The sequence below is a fragment of the Triticum dicoccoides genome, chromosome 2A, assembly GCF_002162155.2.
Source record: "Triticum dicoccoides isolate Atlit2015 ecotype Zavitan chromosome 2A, WEW_v2.0, whole genome shotgun sequence".
Classification (NCBI taxonomy): Eukaryota; Viridiplantae; Streptophyta; class Magnoliopsida; order Poales; family Poaceae; genus Triticum; species Triticum dicoccoides.
Window position 1 is genome coordinate 733728254 of NC_041382.1, and position 16739 is coordinate 733744992.

Consider the following 16739-nt stretch of genomic DNA (forward strand, 5'->3'; position numbering starts at 1 on the left):
ATTCCAATTTCAAGTGATTTCTCCCCCAAAGATAAAGGTAAAACCTTCTTATTGAATTCATCTCCGGGCAAACCTGCAAGCTTAAACAATCCACAAATTTCATCCACATGTATCAAATGCATATCGGCATGTGTTCTTCCGTCTCCTGCATAAGAATTAGCTAGTAGTTGCTCTTTCATACCCGAAGGAATCTCATAACTAATATTTTCAGTAGGTGTAGTAGGTTGAGGGGCAACTCTTTGTGCTTCCGATCGAGGTGAAGATACCCCGAACAAACCCCTTAAAGGATTGTCTTCCATAGTAACAAGTGACAATAAATTTCAGCACGTAATATAAAATTTTCCTTACCGATTTCCACTTACCAAGAGAGCTTGACATAATTTGCGAAAACATTTAGACTATGTTCATGATAATTGGTTCAGTTAATCAAATTACTAGTGAACTCCCACTTAAATCAACATCCCTCAAGTTGTCTAAGTGTTACATGATCCATATCAAATAACCCATGTCCGATCATCACGTGAGATGGGGTAGTCATCGATGGTGAACATCTCCATGTTGATCATATCTACTATATGACTCATGTTAGACCTTCCATTCCTCTGTGTTCCGAGGCCATGTCTGTACATGCTAGGATCGTCAAGTTTAACCCAAGTATTCCGCATGTGTAAAAATGGTTTACACCCGTTGTATGTGAACGTAGAGTCTATCACACCCGATCATCACGAGGTACTTTGAAAGACAAACTTTTGCAATGGTGCATACTTGGGGAGAACACCTTTTATATTGAAATTAAGTGAAGGGGGTCATCTTGTAATGCTACCTCATCCTAAGCAAAATAAGATGCATAAAAGATAAACATCATATGTAATAGATATATGTGACATGAAATAGCCATTATCATATTGTGATTTTGATCTCCATCTCCAATGCACCTGGCATGATCTCCATCGTCACCGGCATAACACTATGATCTCCATCATTCTGTCGTCACGTGTTTCCTCCACCAACTATTGCTTCTACAACTATTGCTAACGCATAGCGATAAAGTAAAGCAATTACATGGCGTTAAATCATTGACACACATGTCATACAATAAATTAAAAACAACCCTTTGGCTCCGGCTGGTTGCTGTACTCATCGACATGCACATCGTTAACCTATTAAAAAACATGATCATCTCATACATCAACATATATCACATCACGTTTTGGCCATACAACTTCACAACATACCCGACAAAAACAAGTTAGACTTCCAATACTTTGTTGTTGCAATTTTTCCGTGGCTGCTAGGGAAAACTGTAAGAACCGTTCTTATCTAAGAAAAACTACAACGGTTATATTCAAGTTACCTTTTAACCTTCTGCAAGGACCGCCTTTGTCAAATCAGGTTCAACTAAAGTAGGAGAGACAGACACCCGCAATGCCAGTTTTATGCAATACAAGTTGCATGTCAGTTAGTGGAACCGGTCTCTTGTGTGTGGAAAGTAAGGTTAGTACGAGCCACTTCATCCCACAATAACACCTAGTCCAAATAAGAAAAAGGAAGTGAGCAATATGAACATCAACACCCACAACTTCATTGTGTTCTACTCGTGCATATACATCTACGCATAGATCTAGCTCATGATACCACTGATGGGGAACAAAGCACGAAAATAAAAAAGTTTCCTATGAACACCCAAGATCTATCTATGGAGAAGTATAGAAATGAGAGGGGAGTGTGTCTACATACCCTTGTAGACTGAAAGCATTAGCGTCGTAACGCGGTTGATGTAGTCGTACTCTTCACGATCCAATCGCAATCCAATCCGATCTAGTGCCGAACAGACAACACCTCCGAGTTTAGCACACGTACGGCTCGGTGGCGTCCTCTCCTTCTTGATCCAAAAAGAGAGGGAGAGGAGGTAGATGAGATCTGAACCAACACAATGACATGGTGGTGGTGGTGTCAACGGAATTCCGGCTTCACCGAACGCTGACTGAACATGGAGGAGTAACAGTAGAGAAACAGGGCAAGCGCAGAAGGGTTGGATGCCCCCTGCGTCTTCCCACTATATATAAGGGTGAGGGAGGGGAGGTATATCCCTATCCCCCTCCCAAGGAAGGGGGCGGCGGCCAAGGGGGAGGAGTGCCCTCCTAGCCAAGTGGAGGGGCCTCCCCCTTAGGGTTTCCCTTCCCCAGGCGCATGGGCCTTGTAGGGGCTGATGCACCTGGCCCAAAAAGGCTAGGGTGCCCCCTCCAGCCCATGCTACTGTATGGGATGTGGTGGAACCCTTTACGGACTTCCGGACCCTCCGGAGTCCTCTGTAACCTTCTGGATGCTTCCCAGTACAATACCAAAAAAACCTAACTTTTCTGGAACCCCGATAACAACTTTCCATATACAAATCTTTACCTTTGGACTATCTCGGAGCTCCTCGTAACATTCCGGATCCCATCCAGGACTCCAAACAACCTTCATAATTTCCACTATTAATATCTCAATACTACCCTAGCGCTACTGAACGTTAAGTGTGCGACCCTACAGGTTCAAGAATCATGTAGACATGACCAAGACTCCTCTCCGGTCAATAACCATTAGCGGGACCTGGATGCCCATATTAGTTCCTTCATATTCCATGAAGATCTTTATCAGTTGAACCATGATGTCAAGGATTCTATCAATCCTGTATGCAATTCCCTTTGTCCGGTGATATGTTACTTGCCCTAGATTCGATCGTCGGTATCTCCATACCTAGTTCAATCTCATTACCGGCAAGTCTCTTTACTGGTTCCGTAATACAAGATCCCATTACTGAACTCATTAGTCACATGCTTGAAAGCTTGTTGTGATGTTATATTAGCGAAAGGTCCTAGGGATATCTCTCCGTCACATGGAGCAACAAATCCCAGTCTCAATCCATGCAACCCAACAAACACCTTTGAAAATACCTATAGAGTACCTTTATGATCACCCAATTACAAAGTGATGTTTGATAGCACACAAAGTATTCCTCTGGTATCCAAGAGTGGCATGATCTCATGGTTTGAGGAACTGATACTTGACATGAAGAAAGCTGCAGCAAATAACTAAGGGATTTTTACATTTGTGCCCCTGGCTCCTTTGCCATACTCATTCATCCACATACTATTAACATTTGCTCACTTTTCCCCACTCTCTTGTCTAAAACCCATAGAAATGGTCACAAACGGTGGATGCCATCGGGTCAGTGCTTTGACCGTTAACTCCGACTAGTGGGGCCGCGCTGACTGTGTCGCCCGGACATGATGAGTGGGGTCGCGTCGGACGGTGTTGCTGTTCGCCCATTGGGCCGTGGTTAGAATGTTGGGCCATGCATGCACCGCACCGATAGAAGCCTGTTATGCATGCATGACAAGTCCAACTAGCCTACTATGCATGCACATAGCTAGCCTACCTGCATGCGTTGCTACCCTCCGCCACGATGCAATGACCGACCTCTTTTTGCATGCGAGCCGCCACGGACGCCGACCGACCTCTTTCTTCACGCGAGCTGATATGTCTCCATCGTATCTACCTTTCCAAACACTTCTGACCTTGTTTTGGACTCTAACTTCCATGATTTGAATGGAATTAACCCGGACTGACGCTGTTTTCAGCAGAATTGCCATGGTGTTATTTTTGTGCAGAAATAAAAGTTCTGGAATGACCTAAAACTTCACGGAGAATATTTTTGGAATTTATAAAAAATAATAGCGAATGAATCAACACCAGGGGCCCACACCCTATCTACGAGGGTGGGGGCGAGCCCACCCCCCTGGGTGCGCCCCCTGTCTCGTGGGCACCTGAGGCTCCACCGACCTCAACTCCAACTCTATATATTCACGTTCGGGGAGAAAAAATCAGAGACAAGGATTCATTGCATTTTACGATACAGAGCCGCTGCCAAGCCCTAATCACTCTTGGGAGGGCTGATCTGGAGTCCGTTCGGGGCTCCGGAGAGGGGAATCTGTCGCCATCGTCATCATCAACCTTCCTCCATCACCAATTTCATGATGCTCACCATCGTGCATGAGTAATTCCATCGTAGGATTGCTGGACAGTGATGGGTTGGATGAGATTTATCATGTAATCGAGTTAGTTTTGTTAGGGTTTGATCCCTAGTATATATCCATTATGTTCTGAGATTGATGTTGCTATGGCTTTGCTATGCTTAATGCTTGTCACTAGGGCCCGAGTGCCATGATTTCAGATTTGAACCTATTATGTTTTCATGAATATATGTGAGTTCTTGATCCTATTTTGCAATTCAATAGTCACCTACTATGTGTCATGATCCGGTAACCCTGAAGTGACAATAATCGGGACCACTCCCGATGATGACCGTAGTTTGTTCCGGTACTCTATTAAAAGGAGACCATAATATCCCTTAGTTTCTGATAGGACCCCACTGCCACGGGAGGGTAGGACAAAAGATGTCATGCAAGTTCTTTTCCATAAGCACGTATGACTATATTCGGAATACATGCCTACATTACATTGATGAACTGGAGCTAGTTCTGTGTCACCCTATGTCGGTGTACTAGAATAGGGGTACCCTAGTACTCCGAACTTGTGCACGGGCAGTTGCAGCACCCCGCGGCAAGGCTTACCGGGCGAACGCCAAGATCCTCCATGGTTCCCTTGGAGCCATTCAAGAACAAAGTATTTAAGCTCAGGAGACAAGGCCCCGACAAGAGGAGCTTGCCGGGAAGGCCAACCAAGGCACTCCAAGGAACTTGCCGCGACGCGCCACGCGCTCCGGCAAGGAAACAAGGCCCCGGCAAGAGGAGTTTGCCGGGAAGACCAACCAAGGTACCTCGAGGCCCGGAGAGCGACAAGCTTCCGGACCCGACAAGATAACATCAGCGGCAAGGCGCTTGCCGCGGCAGGCGGCTACTCTGTGCCCGTGCTCCAACGCATCCACCAACGTGTCACTCTGGGGGCCTCTCCAGGCGCGCGTGGCGGGAGGCTGTGCAGCCAGCGGTGCGCAGTGGCATGCGAAGCTGACAAGATCGCCATCGTGGCGAACGGTGGCGCCCCTAATGGTCCTTTTCTGCACTGTTTGGGCGACTCAGACGGGCCTTTAATGCCCTTGTCCCCTGCCGTCAGGGTTAGGTAGGGTGCACTGTACAAGCAACTGTACCAACCACCTCACTTTTTACGTTTATACCCTCCTCTGCGTTGCCACCTGTCGGTGACCCCTTTAGTGTATAAAAGGAGGCCCATGCGCAACGTAGAGGGGGTTTGGACAGTTCGCTTCGATTCATTCGTAGCCTAGAAAACACCACGCTCTCTCTCGAGAGCAAGAACACAAGATAATACAACCAGACAAGTAGCAGTAGGAGTGTTATCTCTCCGGAGAGCTCCGAAGCTGGGTAAACTGCTCGTGTGCTTCGCCTCGATCCGCTCTTCGTGCTATCTCCGCCCCCCACCGAACCGAAAGGGGCCCGGTCCGCCGGCCCCATAGGTGTTCGTGGATCAGTTTCCCCCGGCACCCTATGTTATAACTGTTGCATGAGGAATCGCATCCGACATAATTATCCATCATTGATCCATTGCCTACGAGCTTTTCACATATTGATCTTTGCTTAGTTACTTTTCCGTTGCCATTGTTACAATCACTACAAATACTGCTACTGTTACTTTTGCCACCATTACCGCTACTTCCATATTACTTTGCTACTAAATACTTTGCTGCAGATATTAAGTCTTTCAGGTGCGGTTGAATTGGCAACTCAACTGTTAATACTTGAGAATATTCTTTGGCTCCCCTTATGTCGAATCAATAAATTTGGGTTGAATACTCTACCCTCAAAAACTGTTGCGATCCCCTATACTTGTGGGTTATCAATACTATTTTCTGGCGCCGTTGCCGGGGAGCATAGCTCTATTCTTTGAGTCACTTGGGATTTATATCTGTTGATCACTATGAAGAACTTCAAAGATGAAAGAACCAAGATTTATCCCTCAACTACGAGGGGAGGTAAGGAACTGCCATCTAGCTATGCACTTGATTCACCTTCTGTTATGAGTAAACTTGTGACACCTACACTTGCTATTCATTCTGATGTGTTGCATGTTATTGATGATGCCAGTTCTGCTTTGCATGAGATTTATGATGAAACTACTTCTATGCTAGATAATACTGTGCCATTAGGTGAATTTATTGATGAACAACTTGCTAGGGTTAGAGAGAATGAAATTATTGAAACTAATAATATTGATGAAAGTGATGATGAAGATTCTCCCCCTAGATATGAATTGCCTGTTGTGCCTGAGGGTTATGTTATGGATGAAGAAACTGATAGAGACTTTTTAGCTTGCAATGATAGATATGATCTTAAGAAATTGTTAGCTAAGCTGAAAGATAAATCCTTGAATGCTAGAATGAAACATGACCCTGCTTTTGCTACTTCACCTATCTATATTGCCGATAAGGATTATGATCTCTCTGTCGATCGTGAGTTAATTACTTTGGTTGAATATGATCCTTTTTATGGCTATGAATGTAAAACCGTTGTGGCACATCTTACTAAATTAAATGATATAGCCACCCTGTTCACTAATGATGAGAAAACTCGCTATTACTTTATCCTTAAGTTATTTCCATTCTCATTAGAGGGTGATGCTAAAACATGGTTTAATTCTCTTGATCCTGGTTGTGTGCGTAGTCCCCAGGATATGATTTATTACTTCTCTGCTAAATATTTCCTCGCTCATAAGAAACAAGCTGCCTTAAGGGAAATATATAATTTTGTGCAAATTGAAGAAGATAGTCTCCCACAAGCTCGGGGGAGGCTTGTCCGATTACTTTATGCTTTGCCTGATCATCCTCTCAAGAAAAATGAAATACTTGATATGTTTTATAATGGACTAACCGATGCTTCCAGAGACCACCTAGATAGTTGTGTTGGTTGTGTTTTCAGGGAAAGAACTATTGATCAAGATGAATTGCTATTGAATAATATGTTGAGTAATGAAAATGATTGGACACTTCCTGAACCAACTCCTAAGACAACTCCGAAGAAAAGGGTTATTCTATTTCTCAGTCCTGAAGATATGCAAGAGGCAAAGAAATCTATGAAAGAAAAATGTATTAAAGCTGAAGATGTCAAGAATTTACCACCTATTGAAGAAATACATGGTATTGATAACCCGACACAGGTAGTAAAGGTAAATTCTCTCTATAGATTTGATGAAGGTGATATTCCTCGTAATAAGCCTGCTAGCCAATGCTTGGATGAGTTTGATAATTTTATTGTTAAACAAGAAAACTTCAATGCTTATGTTGGTAGACAAGTGAAACGTAATGCGTATATGATTGAACACTTGAGTGATTATATGTCTAGAGTTAAAGGTGAACTTAAACTTATTAGTAAACATGCTTCTATGGTTACCACTCAAGTAGAGCAAGTGCTTAAAGCTCAGAATGATTTGCTCAATGAATTAGATAATAAGAAAAATGATAATGCTGTTAGAGTTGTGACTAGAGGGGGTAAAATGACACAGGGACCTTTGTATCCTGAGGGTCACCCTAAGAGAATTGAGCAACATTCTCAGAGAACTAATGTTGATGCACCTAGTTCCTCTAAGAAGAAGAAAAGGAAAAATGGTAGGACTTTGCATGCTTCTAGTGAACCTGTTGTTGACACACCTGAGAATCCCAATGATATTTCTATTTCTGATGCTGAAACACAATCGGGTAATGAACATGAACCTAGTGATAATGTTAATGATGATGTTCATACTAATGCTCAACCTAGCAATAACAATGATGTAGAGATTGAACTTGTTGTTGATCTTGATAACCCACAATCAAATAATCAATGTTATGATAAGAGAGACTTTGTTGCTAGGAAGCACGGTAAAGAAAGAGAACCATGGGTTCAGAAACCCATGCCTTTTCCTCCTAAACCATCCGAGAAAAAGGATGATCAGGATTTTGAGCGCTTTGCTGAAATGATTAGACCTATCTTTTTGCGTATGCATTTGACTGATATGCTTAAAATGAATCCTTATGCTAAGTATATGAAAGATATTGTCACAAATAAAAGAAAGATACAAGAAGCTTAAATTTCCTCAATGCTTGATAATTATACTTTTAAGGGTGGAATACCAAAGAAACTGGGAGATCCAGGAGTACCAACTATACCATGCTCCATTAAAAGAAACTATGTTAAAACTGCTTTATGTGATCTTGGAGCCGGTGTCAGTGTTATGCCTCTCTCTTTATATCGTAGACTTGATTTGAATAAGTTGACACCTACAGAAATATCTTTGCACATGGCTGATAAATCAACTGCTATACCTGTCGGTATTTGTGAGGATGTGCATATTGTGGTTGCAAACGTTACTATTTTAACGGACTTTGTTATTCTTGATATTCCGAGGACGATAGTCTGTCTATTATTCTTGGTAGACCCTTTTTGAATACTACAGGGGCTATTATTTATTGCAACAAAGGAAATGTAACTTTTCATGTTAATGGTAATGAGCATACGGTACACTTTCTGAGGAAACAACCTCAAGTCCACAGCATTAATTCTATTAGAAAAACTTCAACGTTTACTATTGGAGGTTTTGAATTTCCTCTTCCTACTGTCAAGAAGAAATATGATATTCTTATTGTTGGGGACGTGAATATCCCTGTTGAGGTAACTTAGTGTTGTTCAAAAATTCTCTGATTTCATGTTGTTCGAAAAGAATTTGTTAACAAGACTTGATCAACCTTGTTAATGGATTCCTTTTTGATGAGCATGATATGGATGAAGTTAGAAAGCAAAACTCTCTGTACCCTCCTTTTACTTTCTGTTATTTAGATTAAATAAAGAAAAAAATAGTATTTCTATCTGTTTTTTGAATTATCCTTGCAATAAAAAATACCCCGAAAATAAAAGTTCTCCAAATGTCTTAAAAATTTTATATGATTTTTTAGAATATTTAAGAATATTTGGCACTGAGAACACACCTGGGGAATCCACCACCTGACTACGAGGGTCCAGGGTGCGCCCACCCCCTAGGCATGCCCCCTGCCTCGTGGAGCCCACGTGGGCCCCCTCCACTTATTCTTGCACCCACACACTTCGTCTTCCTCCAAAAAAAATCATCCACCAGCTCAAACCCGAGTTCAAGCTCATCTTGCTGCCATTTTCGATCTCCTAGCTCAAAGCTCCATTCACAAAACTGCTTCGGTGATTGTTCTTCGGTATGTGACTCCTCCAATGGTCCAATTAGTTTTTGTTCTAGTGCTTTATTTATTGCAAATTTTTGCTGCTTAGGTGACCCTGTCCTTGAGCTTGCATGTCAAATTTATATGGTCAAAAGTAGTTTTAATGCATGGTACGGCCTCTAGGCACTTGTAGGAGTGGTTGCTATCAATCTTGTTGAGTTTGGTTCACTTTTATTTTGAGTCACTAAAAATTTTAGAAATTTTTCAAAGAAAGAAAATGATGAAAAGAGTGTTGAGGGGCTCTTCGAGCCGAAGCTCGAAGGATAAGCAAAGTGAAGAGAATAAGAATCCCAAATATAATCTCCGTCGCACTATGGAGGTTCGGTCATGCGAATGGCCTTGTGATGAGTTCTTGAGAGCAACCGGGATTTATGAGGACTTTTATTATTTGGCTAAGAATGCAGGCCTCATCGACTTCCTTCGCGACCAGCGCGAACAGTATCTCCTCCTCACTAATATTTTCATGCAAAATTTCTACTTTCATGCTAAGAAATCACCACCTTCAGTGAAATTCCATTTATATGACGAGGTTAAGGAGATGTCACTATATGATTTTTGCCGGGTCTGTAAGATCCCCTTTGCAGGCAGCATAGAGGAACCACATCGTAATGATGTGGAGGGGTTTATTGATACAATTACTGTAGGGGAAACGAGGAAAGTTTCCGATGCAAGAATTACTAGCATACATTTTCTTTTTCTATGTTACTTTGCAATATTTGCTAGTAGATGCTTGATTGGTCGCGGGAACAGTTGAAATCTCAGCACCCCGGATATTGTTATTTTGCGCCATGCTTTGTTACGTGATACCACTTTCAGTTTAGGCGCTATTGTTGCTAAACGATTAAATCTGAACCGAACAAAGGGTCCCATCTTCGGAGGCATCTTTGCTTCGCGCCTTGCTGCACACTTTAGGATACCTATTAGGCATTATGAGAAATAGGAAAAGTTGCTGCCCCCTATTTTTCCAGATTATAAGAGTATGGTAGCACATGATTTCATTGTTAAAGATAAGAAGAAGATGCTTAAATATAAATTGATATTTGATAAAAATTACTGTGAGATTATTACCTTGCATGTTAAGATATTTTCAGGCATGTACCTCGTTTTGCCGGAGGCCGTTCATGCATACTGGAGCTTGACACCAGCTCCAGAGCCTGAGCCCGAGCCACCCCTTGATCCTTATTGACAGTCTGTTTATCAGTGGGATCCGGAGGAGATCGCCAACCTGTGGCATCCAGAGGACACTCCTTCGTACACCAGAGAGGGCAGCTTTGAGCCATGGCCCTAGACCAACTTAGGCCAAAAGCCTAAGCTTGGGGGAGTACGTATTTCTCACCGACATTACATTCATCTTCACACACTCGTGAGAATTTTTGGTGCTCATACTGTTTCATTGTACTATCCATGGTAGCTTAATTCTTTTCTAAGCCTTCTTATTGTGTGTTTGAAAAACCTTAATAAAAACTAAAAAATTTAGTTGTAGCTTTTAGCTACTTTACTTCCCATGCCTGTAGTAGTAACTAAAAGAAAACCCAAAAATATTTCTCGTTCTTCTTTTGCTTGTTGGGAGCTTTCCCGTGTAAATAGTTTTGTTTCGTTTCTTTTCTTTGGGGGTCGAGAGGAGAAGACCATGACGAAAATGTTGAGTGGCTCTCATATGCACTATTGTTGATTTAACCGAGAGCCCATATTACCTTGTCTTCTCCCTTGTATTGAATGCTTGTAGATTCCGACTTTGTCCAATGCACGTGCACTATTATTATTATCCACACCGTTCGGTCGTGCAAGTGAAAGGCAATAATGACGATATATGATGGACTGATTGAAATGAGAAAAGCTGGTATGAACTCAACCTATCTTGTTTTTGTAAATATGATTAGTTCATCGTTCCTGATTCATCCTATTATGAATGAAACATGTTTGCGATGACAATTAGAGATTATAGTTTCTCATGCCATGCTTAATTAGCTAGGAGATTATAATGGTTTACCTTGCATGCGAGCATGCTATTAAAATGGTTGTGATGTGGTATGATAGGGACGTATCCTCCTTTAAACGATTTGAGTGGCTTGACTTGGCACATGTTCATGCATGTAGTTGAAACAAAATCAACATAGCCTCCACGATATTTATGTTCATGGTGAATTATATCCTACTCATGCTTGCACTCAGTGTTGATTAATTTTAATGCATGTTGATGACTGTTGTCTCTCTCTAGCTGGCCGCTTCCCAGTCTCTTTCTAGCCTTCACTTGTACTAAGCGGGAATACTGCTTGTGCATCCACTTCCATAAACCCCAAAAGTTATTCCATATGAGTCCACCATACCTTCCTATATGCGGTATCTACCCGTCGTTCCAATTAAATTTGTATGTGCCAAACTCTAAACCTTCAAATGAAATTCTGTTTTGTATGCTCGAATAGCTCATGTATCAACTAGGGCTGTCTATATCTTCCATGCTAGGTGGGTTATTCTCAAGAGGAGTGGACTCCGCTCCTCATTCACGAGAAAGTGGTTGGTAATCGGGACGCCCAGTCCCATGCTTAAATTAAAATAATTGCAAACAAAACTCCCCCAAGATTGTTGTTAGTTGGAGGCACCCGTTGTTTCAAACAAGCCATGGATTGATGTTTGTTGGTGGTGGGGGAGTATAAAGTTTACCATTCTGTTTGGGAACCACCTATAATGTGTGTAGCATGGAAGATATCGAGATCTCTCCGTTGTTATGTTGACAATGAAAGTATACCACTCAAAATATTATTTATCTCTATTTCAAAATCGAGCTCTGGCACCTGTACAAACCCCTGCTTCCCTTTGAGAAGGGCCTATCTATTTACTTTTATGTTGAGTCATCATCCTCTTATTAAAAAGCACCAGCTGGAGAGCACCACTGTCATTTGCATGCATTACTATTAGTTTACATTGAGTATGACTGTGACTGGATCTCTTTTACCATGAATTACAATGTTTAGTCAATCCTTGAACTTTAGATGTGCTCTGCATTTATGTTTTGCGGTCTCAGAAAGGGCTAGCGAGATACCATCTTGTTATATCATATTATGATTGTTTTGAGAAAGTGTTGTCATCCGAGATTTACTATTATTGCTCGCTAGTTGATTATGCCATTGATATGAGTAAACATGAGACCTAAATGTTGTTGTGAATATGGTTAGTTCATAATCTTTGCTGAAAACTTGAATGCTGGCTTTACATATTTACAACAACAAGATCAAACAGAGTTTGTAAAAGTTTTTCTTTATCACTTTCAGTTTGTCAACTGAATTGCTTGAGAACAAGCAAAGGTTTAAGCTTGGGGGAGTTGATACGTCTCCATCATATCTACTTTTCCAAACACTTTTGACCTTGTTTTGAACTCTAACTTGCACGGTTTGAATGGAACTAACCCGGGGTGACGTTGTTTTCAGTAGAATTGCCATGGTGTTATTTTTGTGTAGAAATAAAAGTTCTCGGAATGACCTGAAACTTCATAGAGAATATTTTTGGAATTTATAAAAAATATTGGCAAAATAATCAACATCAGGGGCCCACATGTAACACCCTCGATGCGGCTATATCTCCCACGTGTCGAGGCACGACTTAGAGGCATAACCGCATTGAAAGCAATGTCGCAAGTTAGGCAATCTTCACAACATCCCATGTAGTATATATATATATATATATATATATATATATATATATATATATAAATAATAAAAGGGGAGATACATAGTTGGCTTACACTCGCCACGTCAATCAGAGTACATAAATAGCATTACATCAACCAATCACTCATGGCCCGACTACGGCGCCAAAATGAAAGATCAACCCAACATGCGACACGGTCCCGATAGCCCCAACTGGGCACCACTACTGATCATCAAGAAAAGACACATAGTAACGGCGAGTTCCCTCGTCAAACTCCCACTTGAGCTCAGGCGCGTCATCTGGAACGGAGTCATCAGGCCCTGCATCTGGTTTGGAAGTAATCTGTGAGCCACAGGGACTCAGCAATCTCGCACCCTCGCGATCAAGACTATTTAAGCTTATAGGTAAGGCAAGGTAAATATGTGGAGCTGCAGCAAGCGACTAACTTATATGGTGGCTAACCTGTTCGCAAAAGAGAGCGAGAAGAGAAGGCAAAGCGCGAACGAATAACTAGAGAGCAACCTGCGGCAAGCATTACTCCAACACCGTGTTCACTTCCCGGACTCCGCCGAGAAGAGACCATCACGGTAACTCACACAGTTGAATCATTTTAATTAAGTTAAGGTTCAAGTTATCTACAACCGGACATTAACAAATTCCCATCAGCCCATAACCGCGGGCACGGCTTTTGAAAGTTCAAATCCCTGCAGGGGAGTCCCAACTTAGCCCATGACAAGCTCTCATGGTCAATGAAGGAATAGACCATCTCCTGAGACATTCTGATCAGACTCGGTATCCCGGTTCTACAAGACACTTCGACAAGTTAAAACAAATCCAGCAACACCGCCCGAATGTGCCAACAAATCCCGATAGGAGCTGCACATATCTCGTTCTCAGGGCACACTCAGATGAACACTACGTACTACTAAAACCAACCCTCGAGTTGCCCTAAGGTGGCGCTGCAAGTGGCTCTGTTTGGACCAACACTTAGAGGAGCACTGGCCCGGGGGGGTTTAAATAAGATGACCCTCGGGCTCCGGAAACCCAAGGGAAAAAGAGGCTAGGTGGAAAATGGTAAAACCAAGGTTGGGCATTGCTGGAAAAGCTTTAATCAAGGCAAACTATCAAGGGGTTCCCATTATAACCCAACCGCGTAAGGAACGCAAAATCCGAGAACGTAACACCGATATGACGGAAACTAGGGCGGCAAGAGTGGAACAAAACACTAGGCGAGAGGCCGAGCCTTCCACCCTTTACCAAGTATATAGATGCATTAAGATAAAAAGATAATATAATGATATCCCAACAAGTAAATAATGTTCCAACAAGGAACGGTCTCCAATCTTCACCTGCAACTAGCAACGCTATAAGAGGGGTTGAGCAAAGCGGTAACATAGCCAATCAACGGTTTGCTAGGACATGGTGGGTTAGAGGTTTGAAATGGCAATTTGGGAGGCATGAAAAGCAAGTGGTAGGCATCATAGCATAGGCATAGCAAAAGAGCGAGCATCTAGCAAAGCAAAGATAGTAGTGATTTCGAGGGTATGATCATCTTGCCTGCAAAGTTGTCAGAGTTGACTGGATCCTCGAAAGCAAACTCAACGGTCTCCTCATTAGCGAACTCGTCTCCCAGCTCTACCCAAACAAGACAAACAAGCAACAAGGACACAATCAACCACGTGCAAACTCAAACAACAAGATGCAAACAAGGTATGCTATGCGGGATGCGATATGCGATGCATATGCAAGATTTGACAAGGAATGCATGAACCTGGCCTCAACTTGGAAATCCAAGTGTGCCACTGGAAAGGTGAGATGAAATCGCTTGAAAACGATATAAAGAACGCCGGAATCGGAGTTACGGTTTGGAAATGGCAAGCAATTCAAATATGACAACGGTGTGCGATTTGCAGCAAGTAGCCATCTAAATGCATCCAGATCAACATGCTACAGCACCCAAACATGGCATCAAAATACATGGCAGGGATCCATTCATGATGCTTAACAAAAGAGGAACACTGAGCTACGGCCAATTCATCCATTTACAGGTTCAAATAAGCATGGCAAAAATGCATTTGGTAAACAGATTTCAGACTTAATGAAATTAACACTTGTCTGGAATTTCAGATCAGGTAGCACAATTTGGAGCATAAAAACTATATGCTACAGGACCTGAACATGGAAAAGTAAAGCATGGCATGGAGCTACTCAAAGAGCTTAACAAAAGTTCCTTAGTGACCTTGAGCCAAAAGGGATCATAAAATACATTTGCAAGCATGTGAACATGGCAAAAACATATTCAGATCACAGACTTGGTGAAAAACTGGAGCATGCAAATCAGATATCAAGTAGGCATGTTTGCGAGCTCGATGCACTCACTACAGAGCAAGTCATGACAATCTATGCATACAACCATCAATAATACACATTATACAAGCTAGACATGGCAAGAACAATAGCATAGCATACACGGATCAACTACAACATCCTCGGCAAAATTGCTAACAAGTAGACAACCTGCCCAGATTCACGAAATGGCAAAAGTAGAGCTCGATTGACTCAAGCTAGGGTGCTCCATAATTGCAAACAAAGACATGGATGGATAGAGCACTACAAGATTAACAAAACATCCTTACTGACCATCCTCAAAAGAGGCACGGATCACTAGGAAATAACATGAACATATGGCATATTGAGATAAACAGATCAAGGACTTAGTGGAAATGGTAAGTCCCTGAAATCAGCATTAACGAATGCACCACATTGCAAGCTTGTGGTAGTAACCACACACATCACAAAAATACATGGGTTGAACCTCTGGATAGATGGCAAAACATATAGCAAAACTCATGTAGAGCTCAAGGGCATATCATGCACACAAAAATCATGGCAAAAATGACAAATATCTAATTGGAGCAGCAGATCTGACAATTATCTCAAATAGCATTCTTCTAATAGCATTTCGGGCATCAAGATGAACTCAAATAAAAATGATGCAATGAGATGAAATGATGTTCTCTCTGAGATGAACATTTTGATATGCTATATGCCCAAAACGGAGCTACGGATGCAAAGTTATGATGCAATGAACATACCTAAATAATTAGGGTTTCAGGCAAAAAGGTCAACCGATCCAAATTCTAGATCTAGATCCGGTTACTGTAGCAGCGACACGGACTTGAGGATGGCCGGATTGCTCGCCGGAGTTGACGAGGGCGGCCGGAGCGAGGACGTCGGGGCGGAGGCCGGTGGCGGCGTGGCTCCTACCGCCAAGGACGAGGCGGTCGCTGGCGGGGCTCGCCGCGGCGTGGTGGCGCGGGCCGCCGGCGATGGAGGCGAGGCAGCGCTGGGGCGCCGCGGCCGAAGAAGACGAAGGCGCGGGCGGCATGGTGATGCGGCAGGCGGGCGGCGCTGTCGGGCCGGGGAGGGCCCCGCACGGGCCTTGCGGGCCCGCGGCACGGGAGGCGGCGATGTGGCCACGGGGGCGTGGGCGAATGGTGGAGCGCCACGTGGAGGCAGCGGGGTGGATCCGGACGTGTCCGTCGGTGGCAGTTTTGTCCGGCGGTGCGCGATGATGAGTGGAGCTAGGGTTTCGGGGGGAAGGAGAAGGAGAAATTCGGAGGGGTCTTTATATAGAGGTAGAGGGAGCTACGAGTGTCCAAATGAGGTGCGGTTTTCGGCCACGCGATCATGATCGAACGCTCTAGATGATGGAGAGGGTTTTGGTGGGTATTGGGCCAACTTGGAGGGGTGTTGGGCTGCAACATACACGAGGCCTTCTCGGTCCCTCGGTTAACCGTTGGAGCATCAAACGAAGTCCAAATGGTACGAAACTTGACAGGCGGTCTACCGGTAGTAA

General features: G+C 43.1%; 1 pseudogene; it reads right to left on the bottom strand.

Annotated features, from left to right (window-relative positions):
* LOC119358246 overlaps nucleotides 1-16268 on the bottom strand; it is a 21652-nt pseudogene extending 5384 nt beyond the window's left edge.
* Nucleotides 16269-16739: the final 471 nt, after the last annotated feature.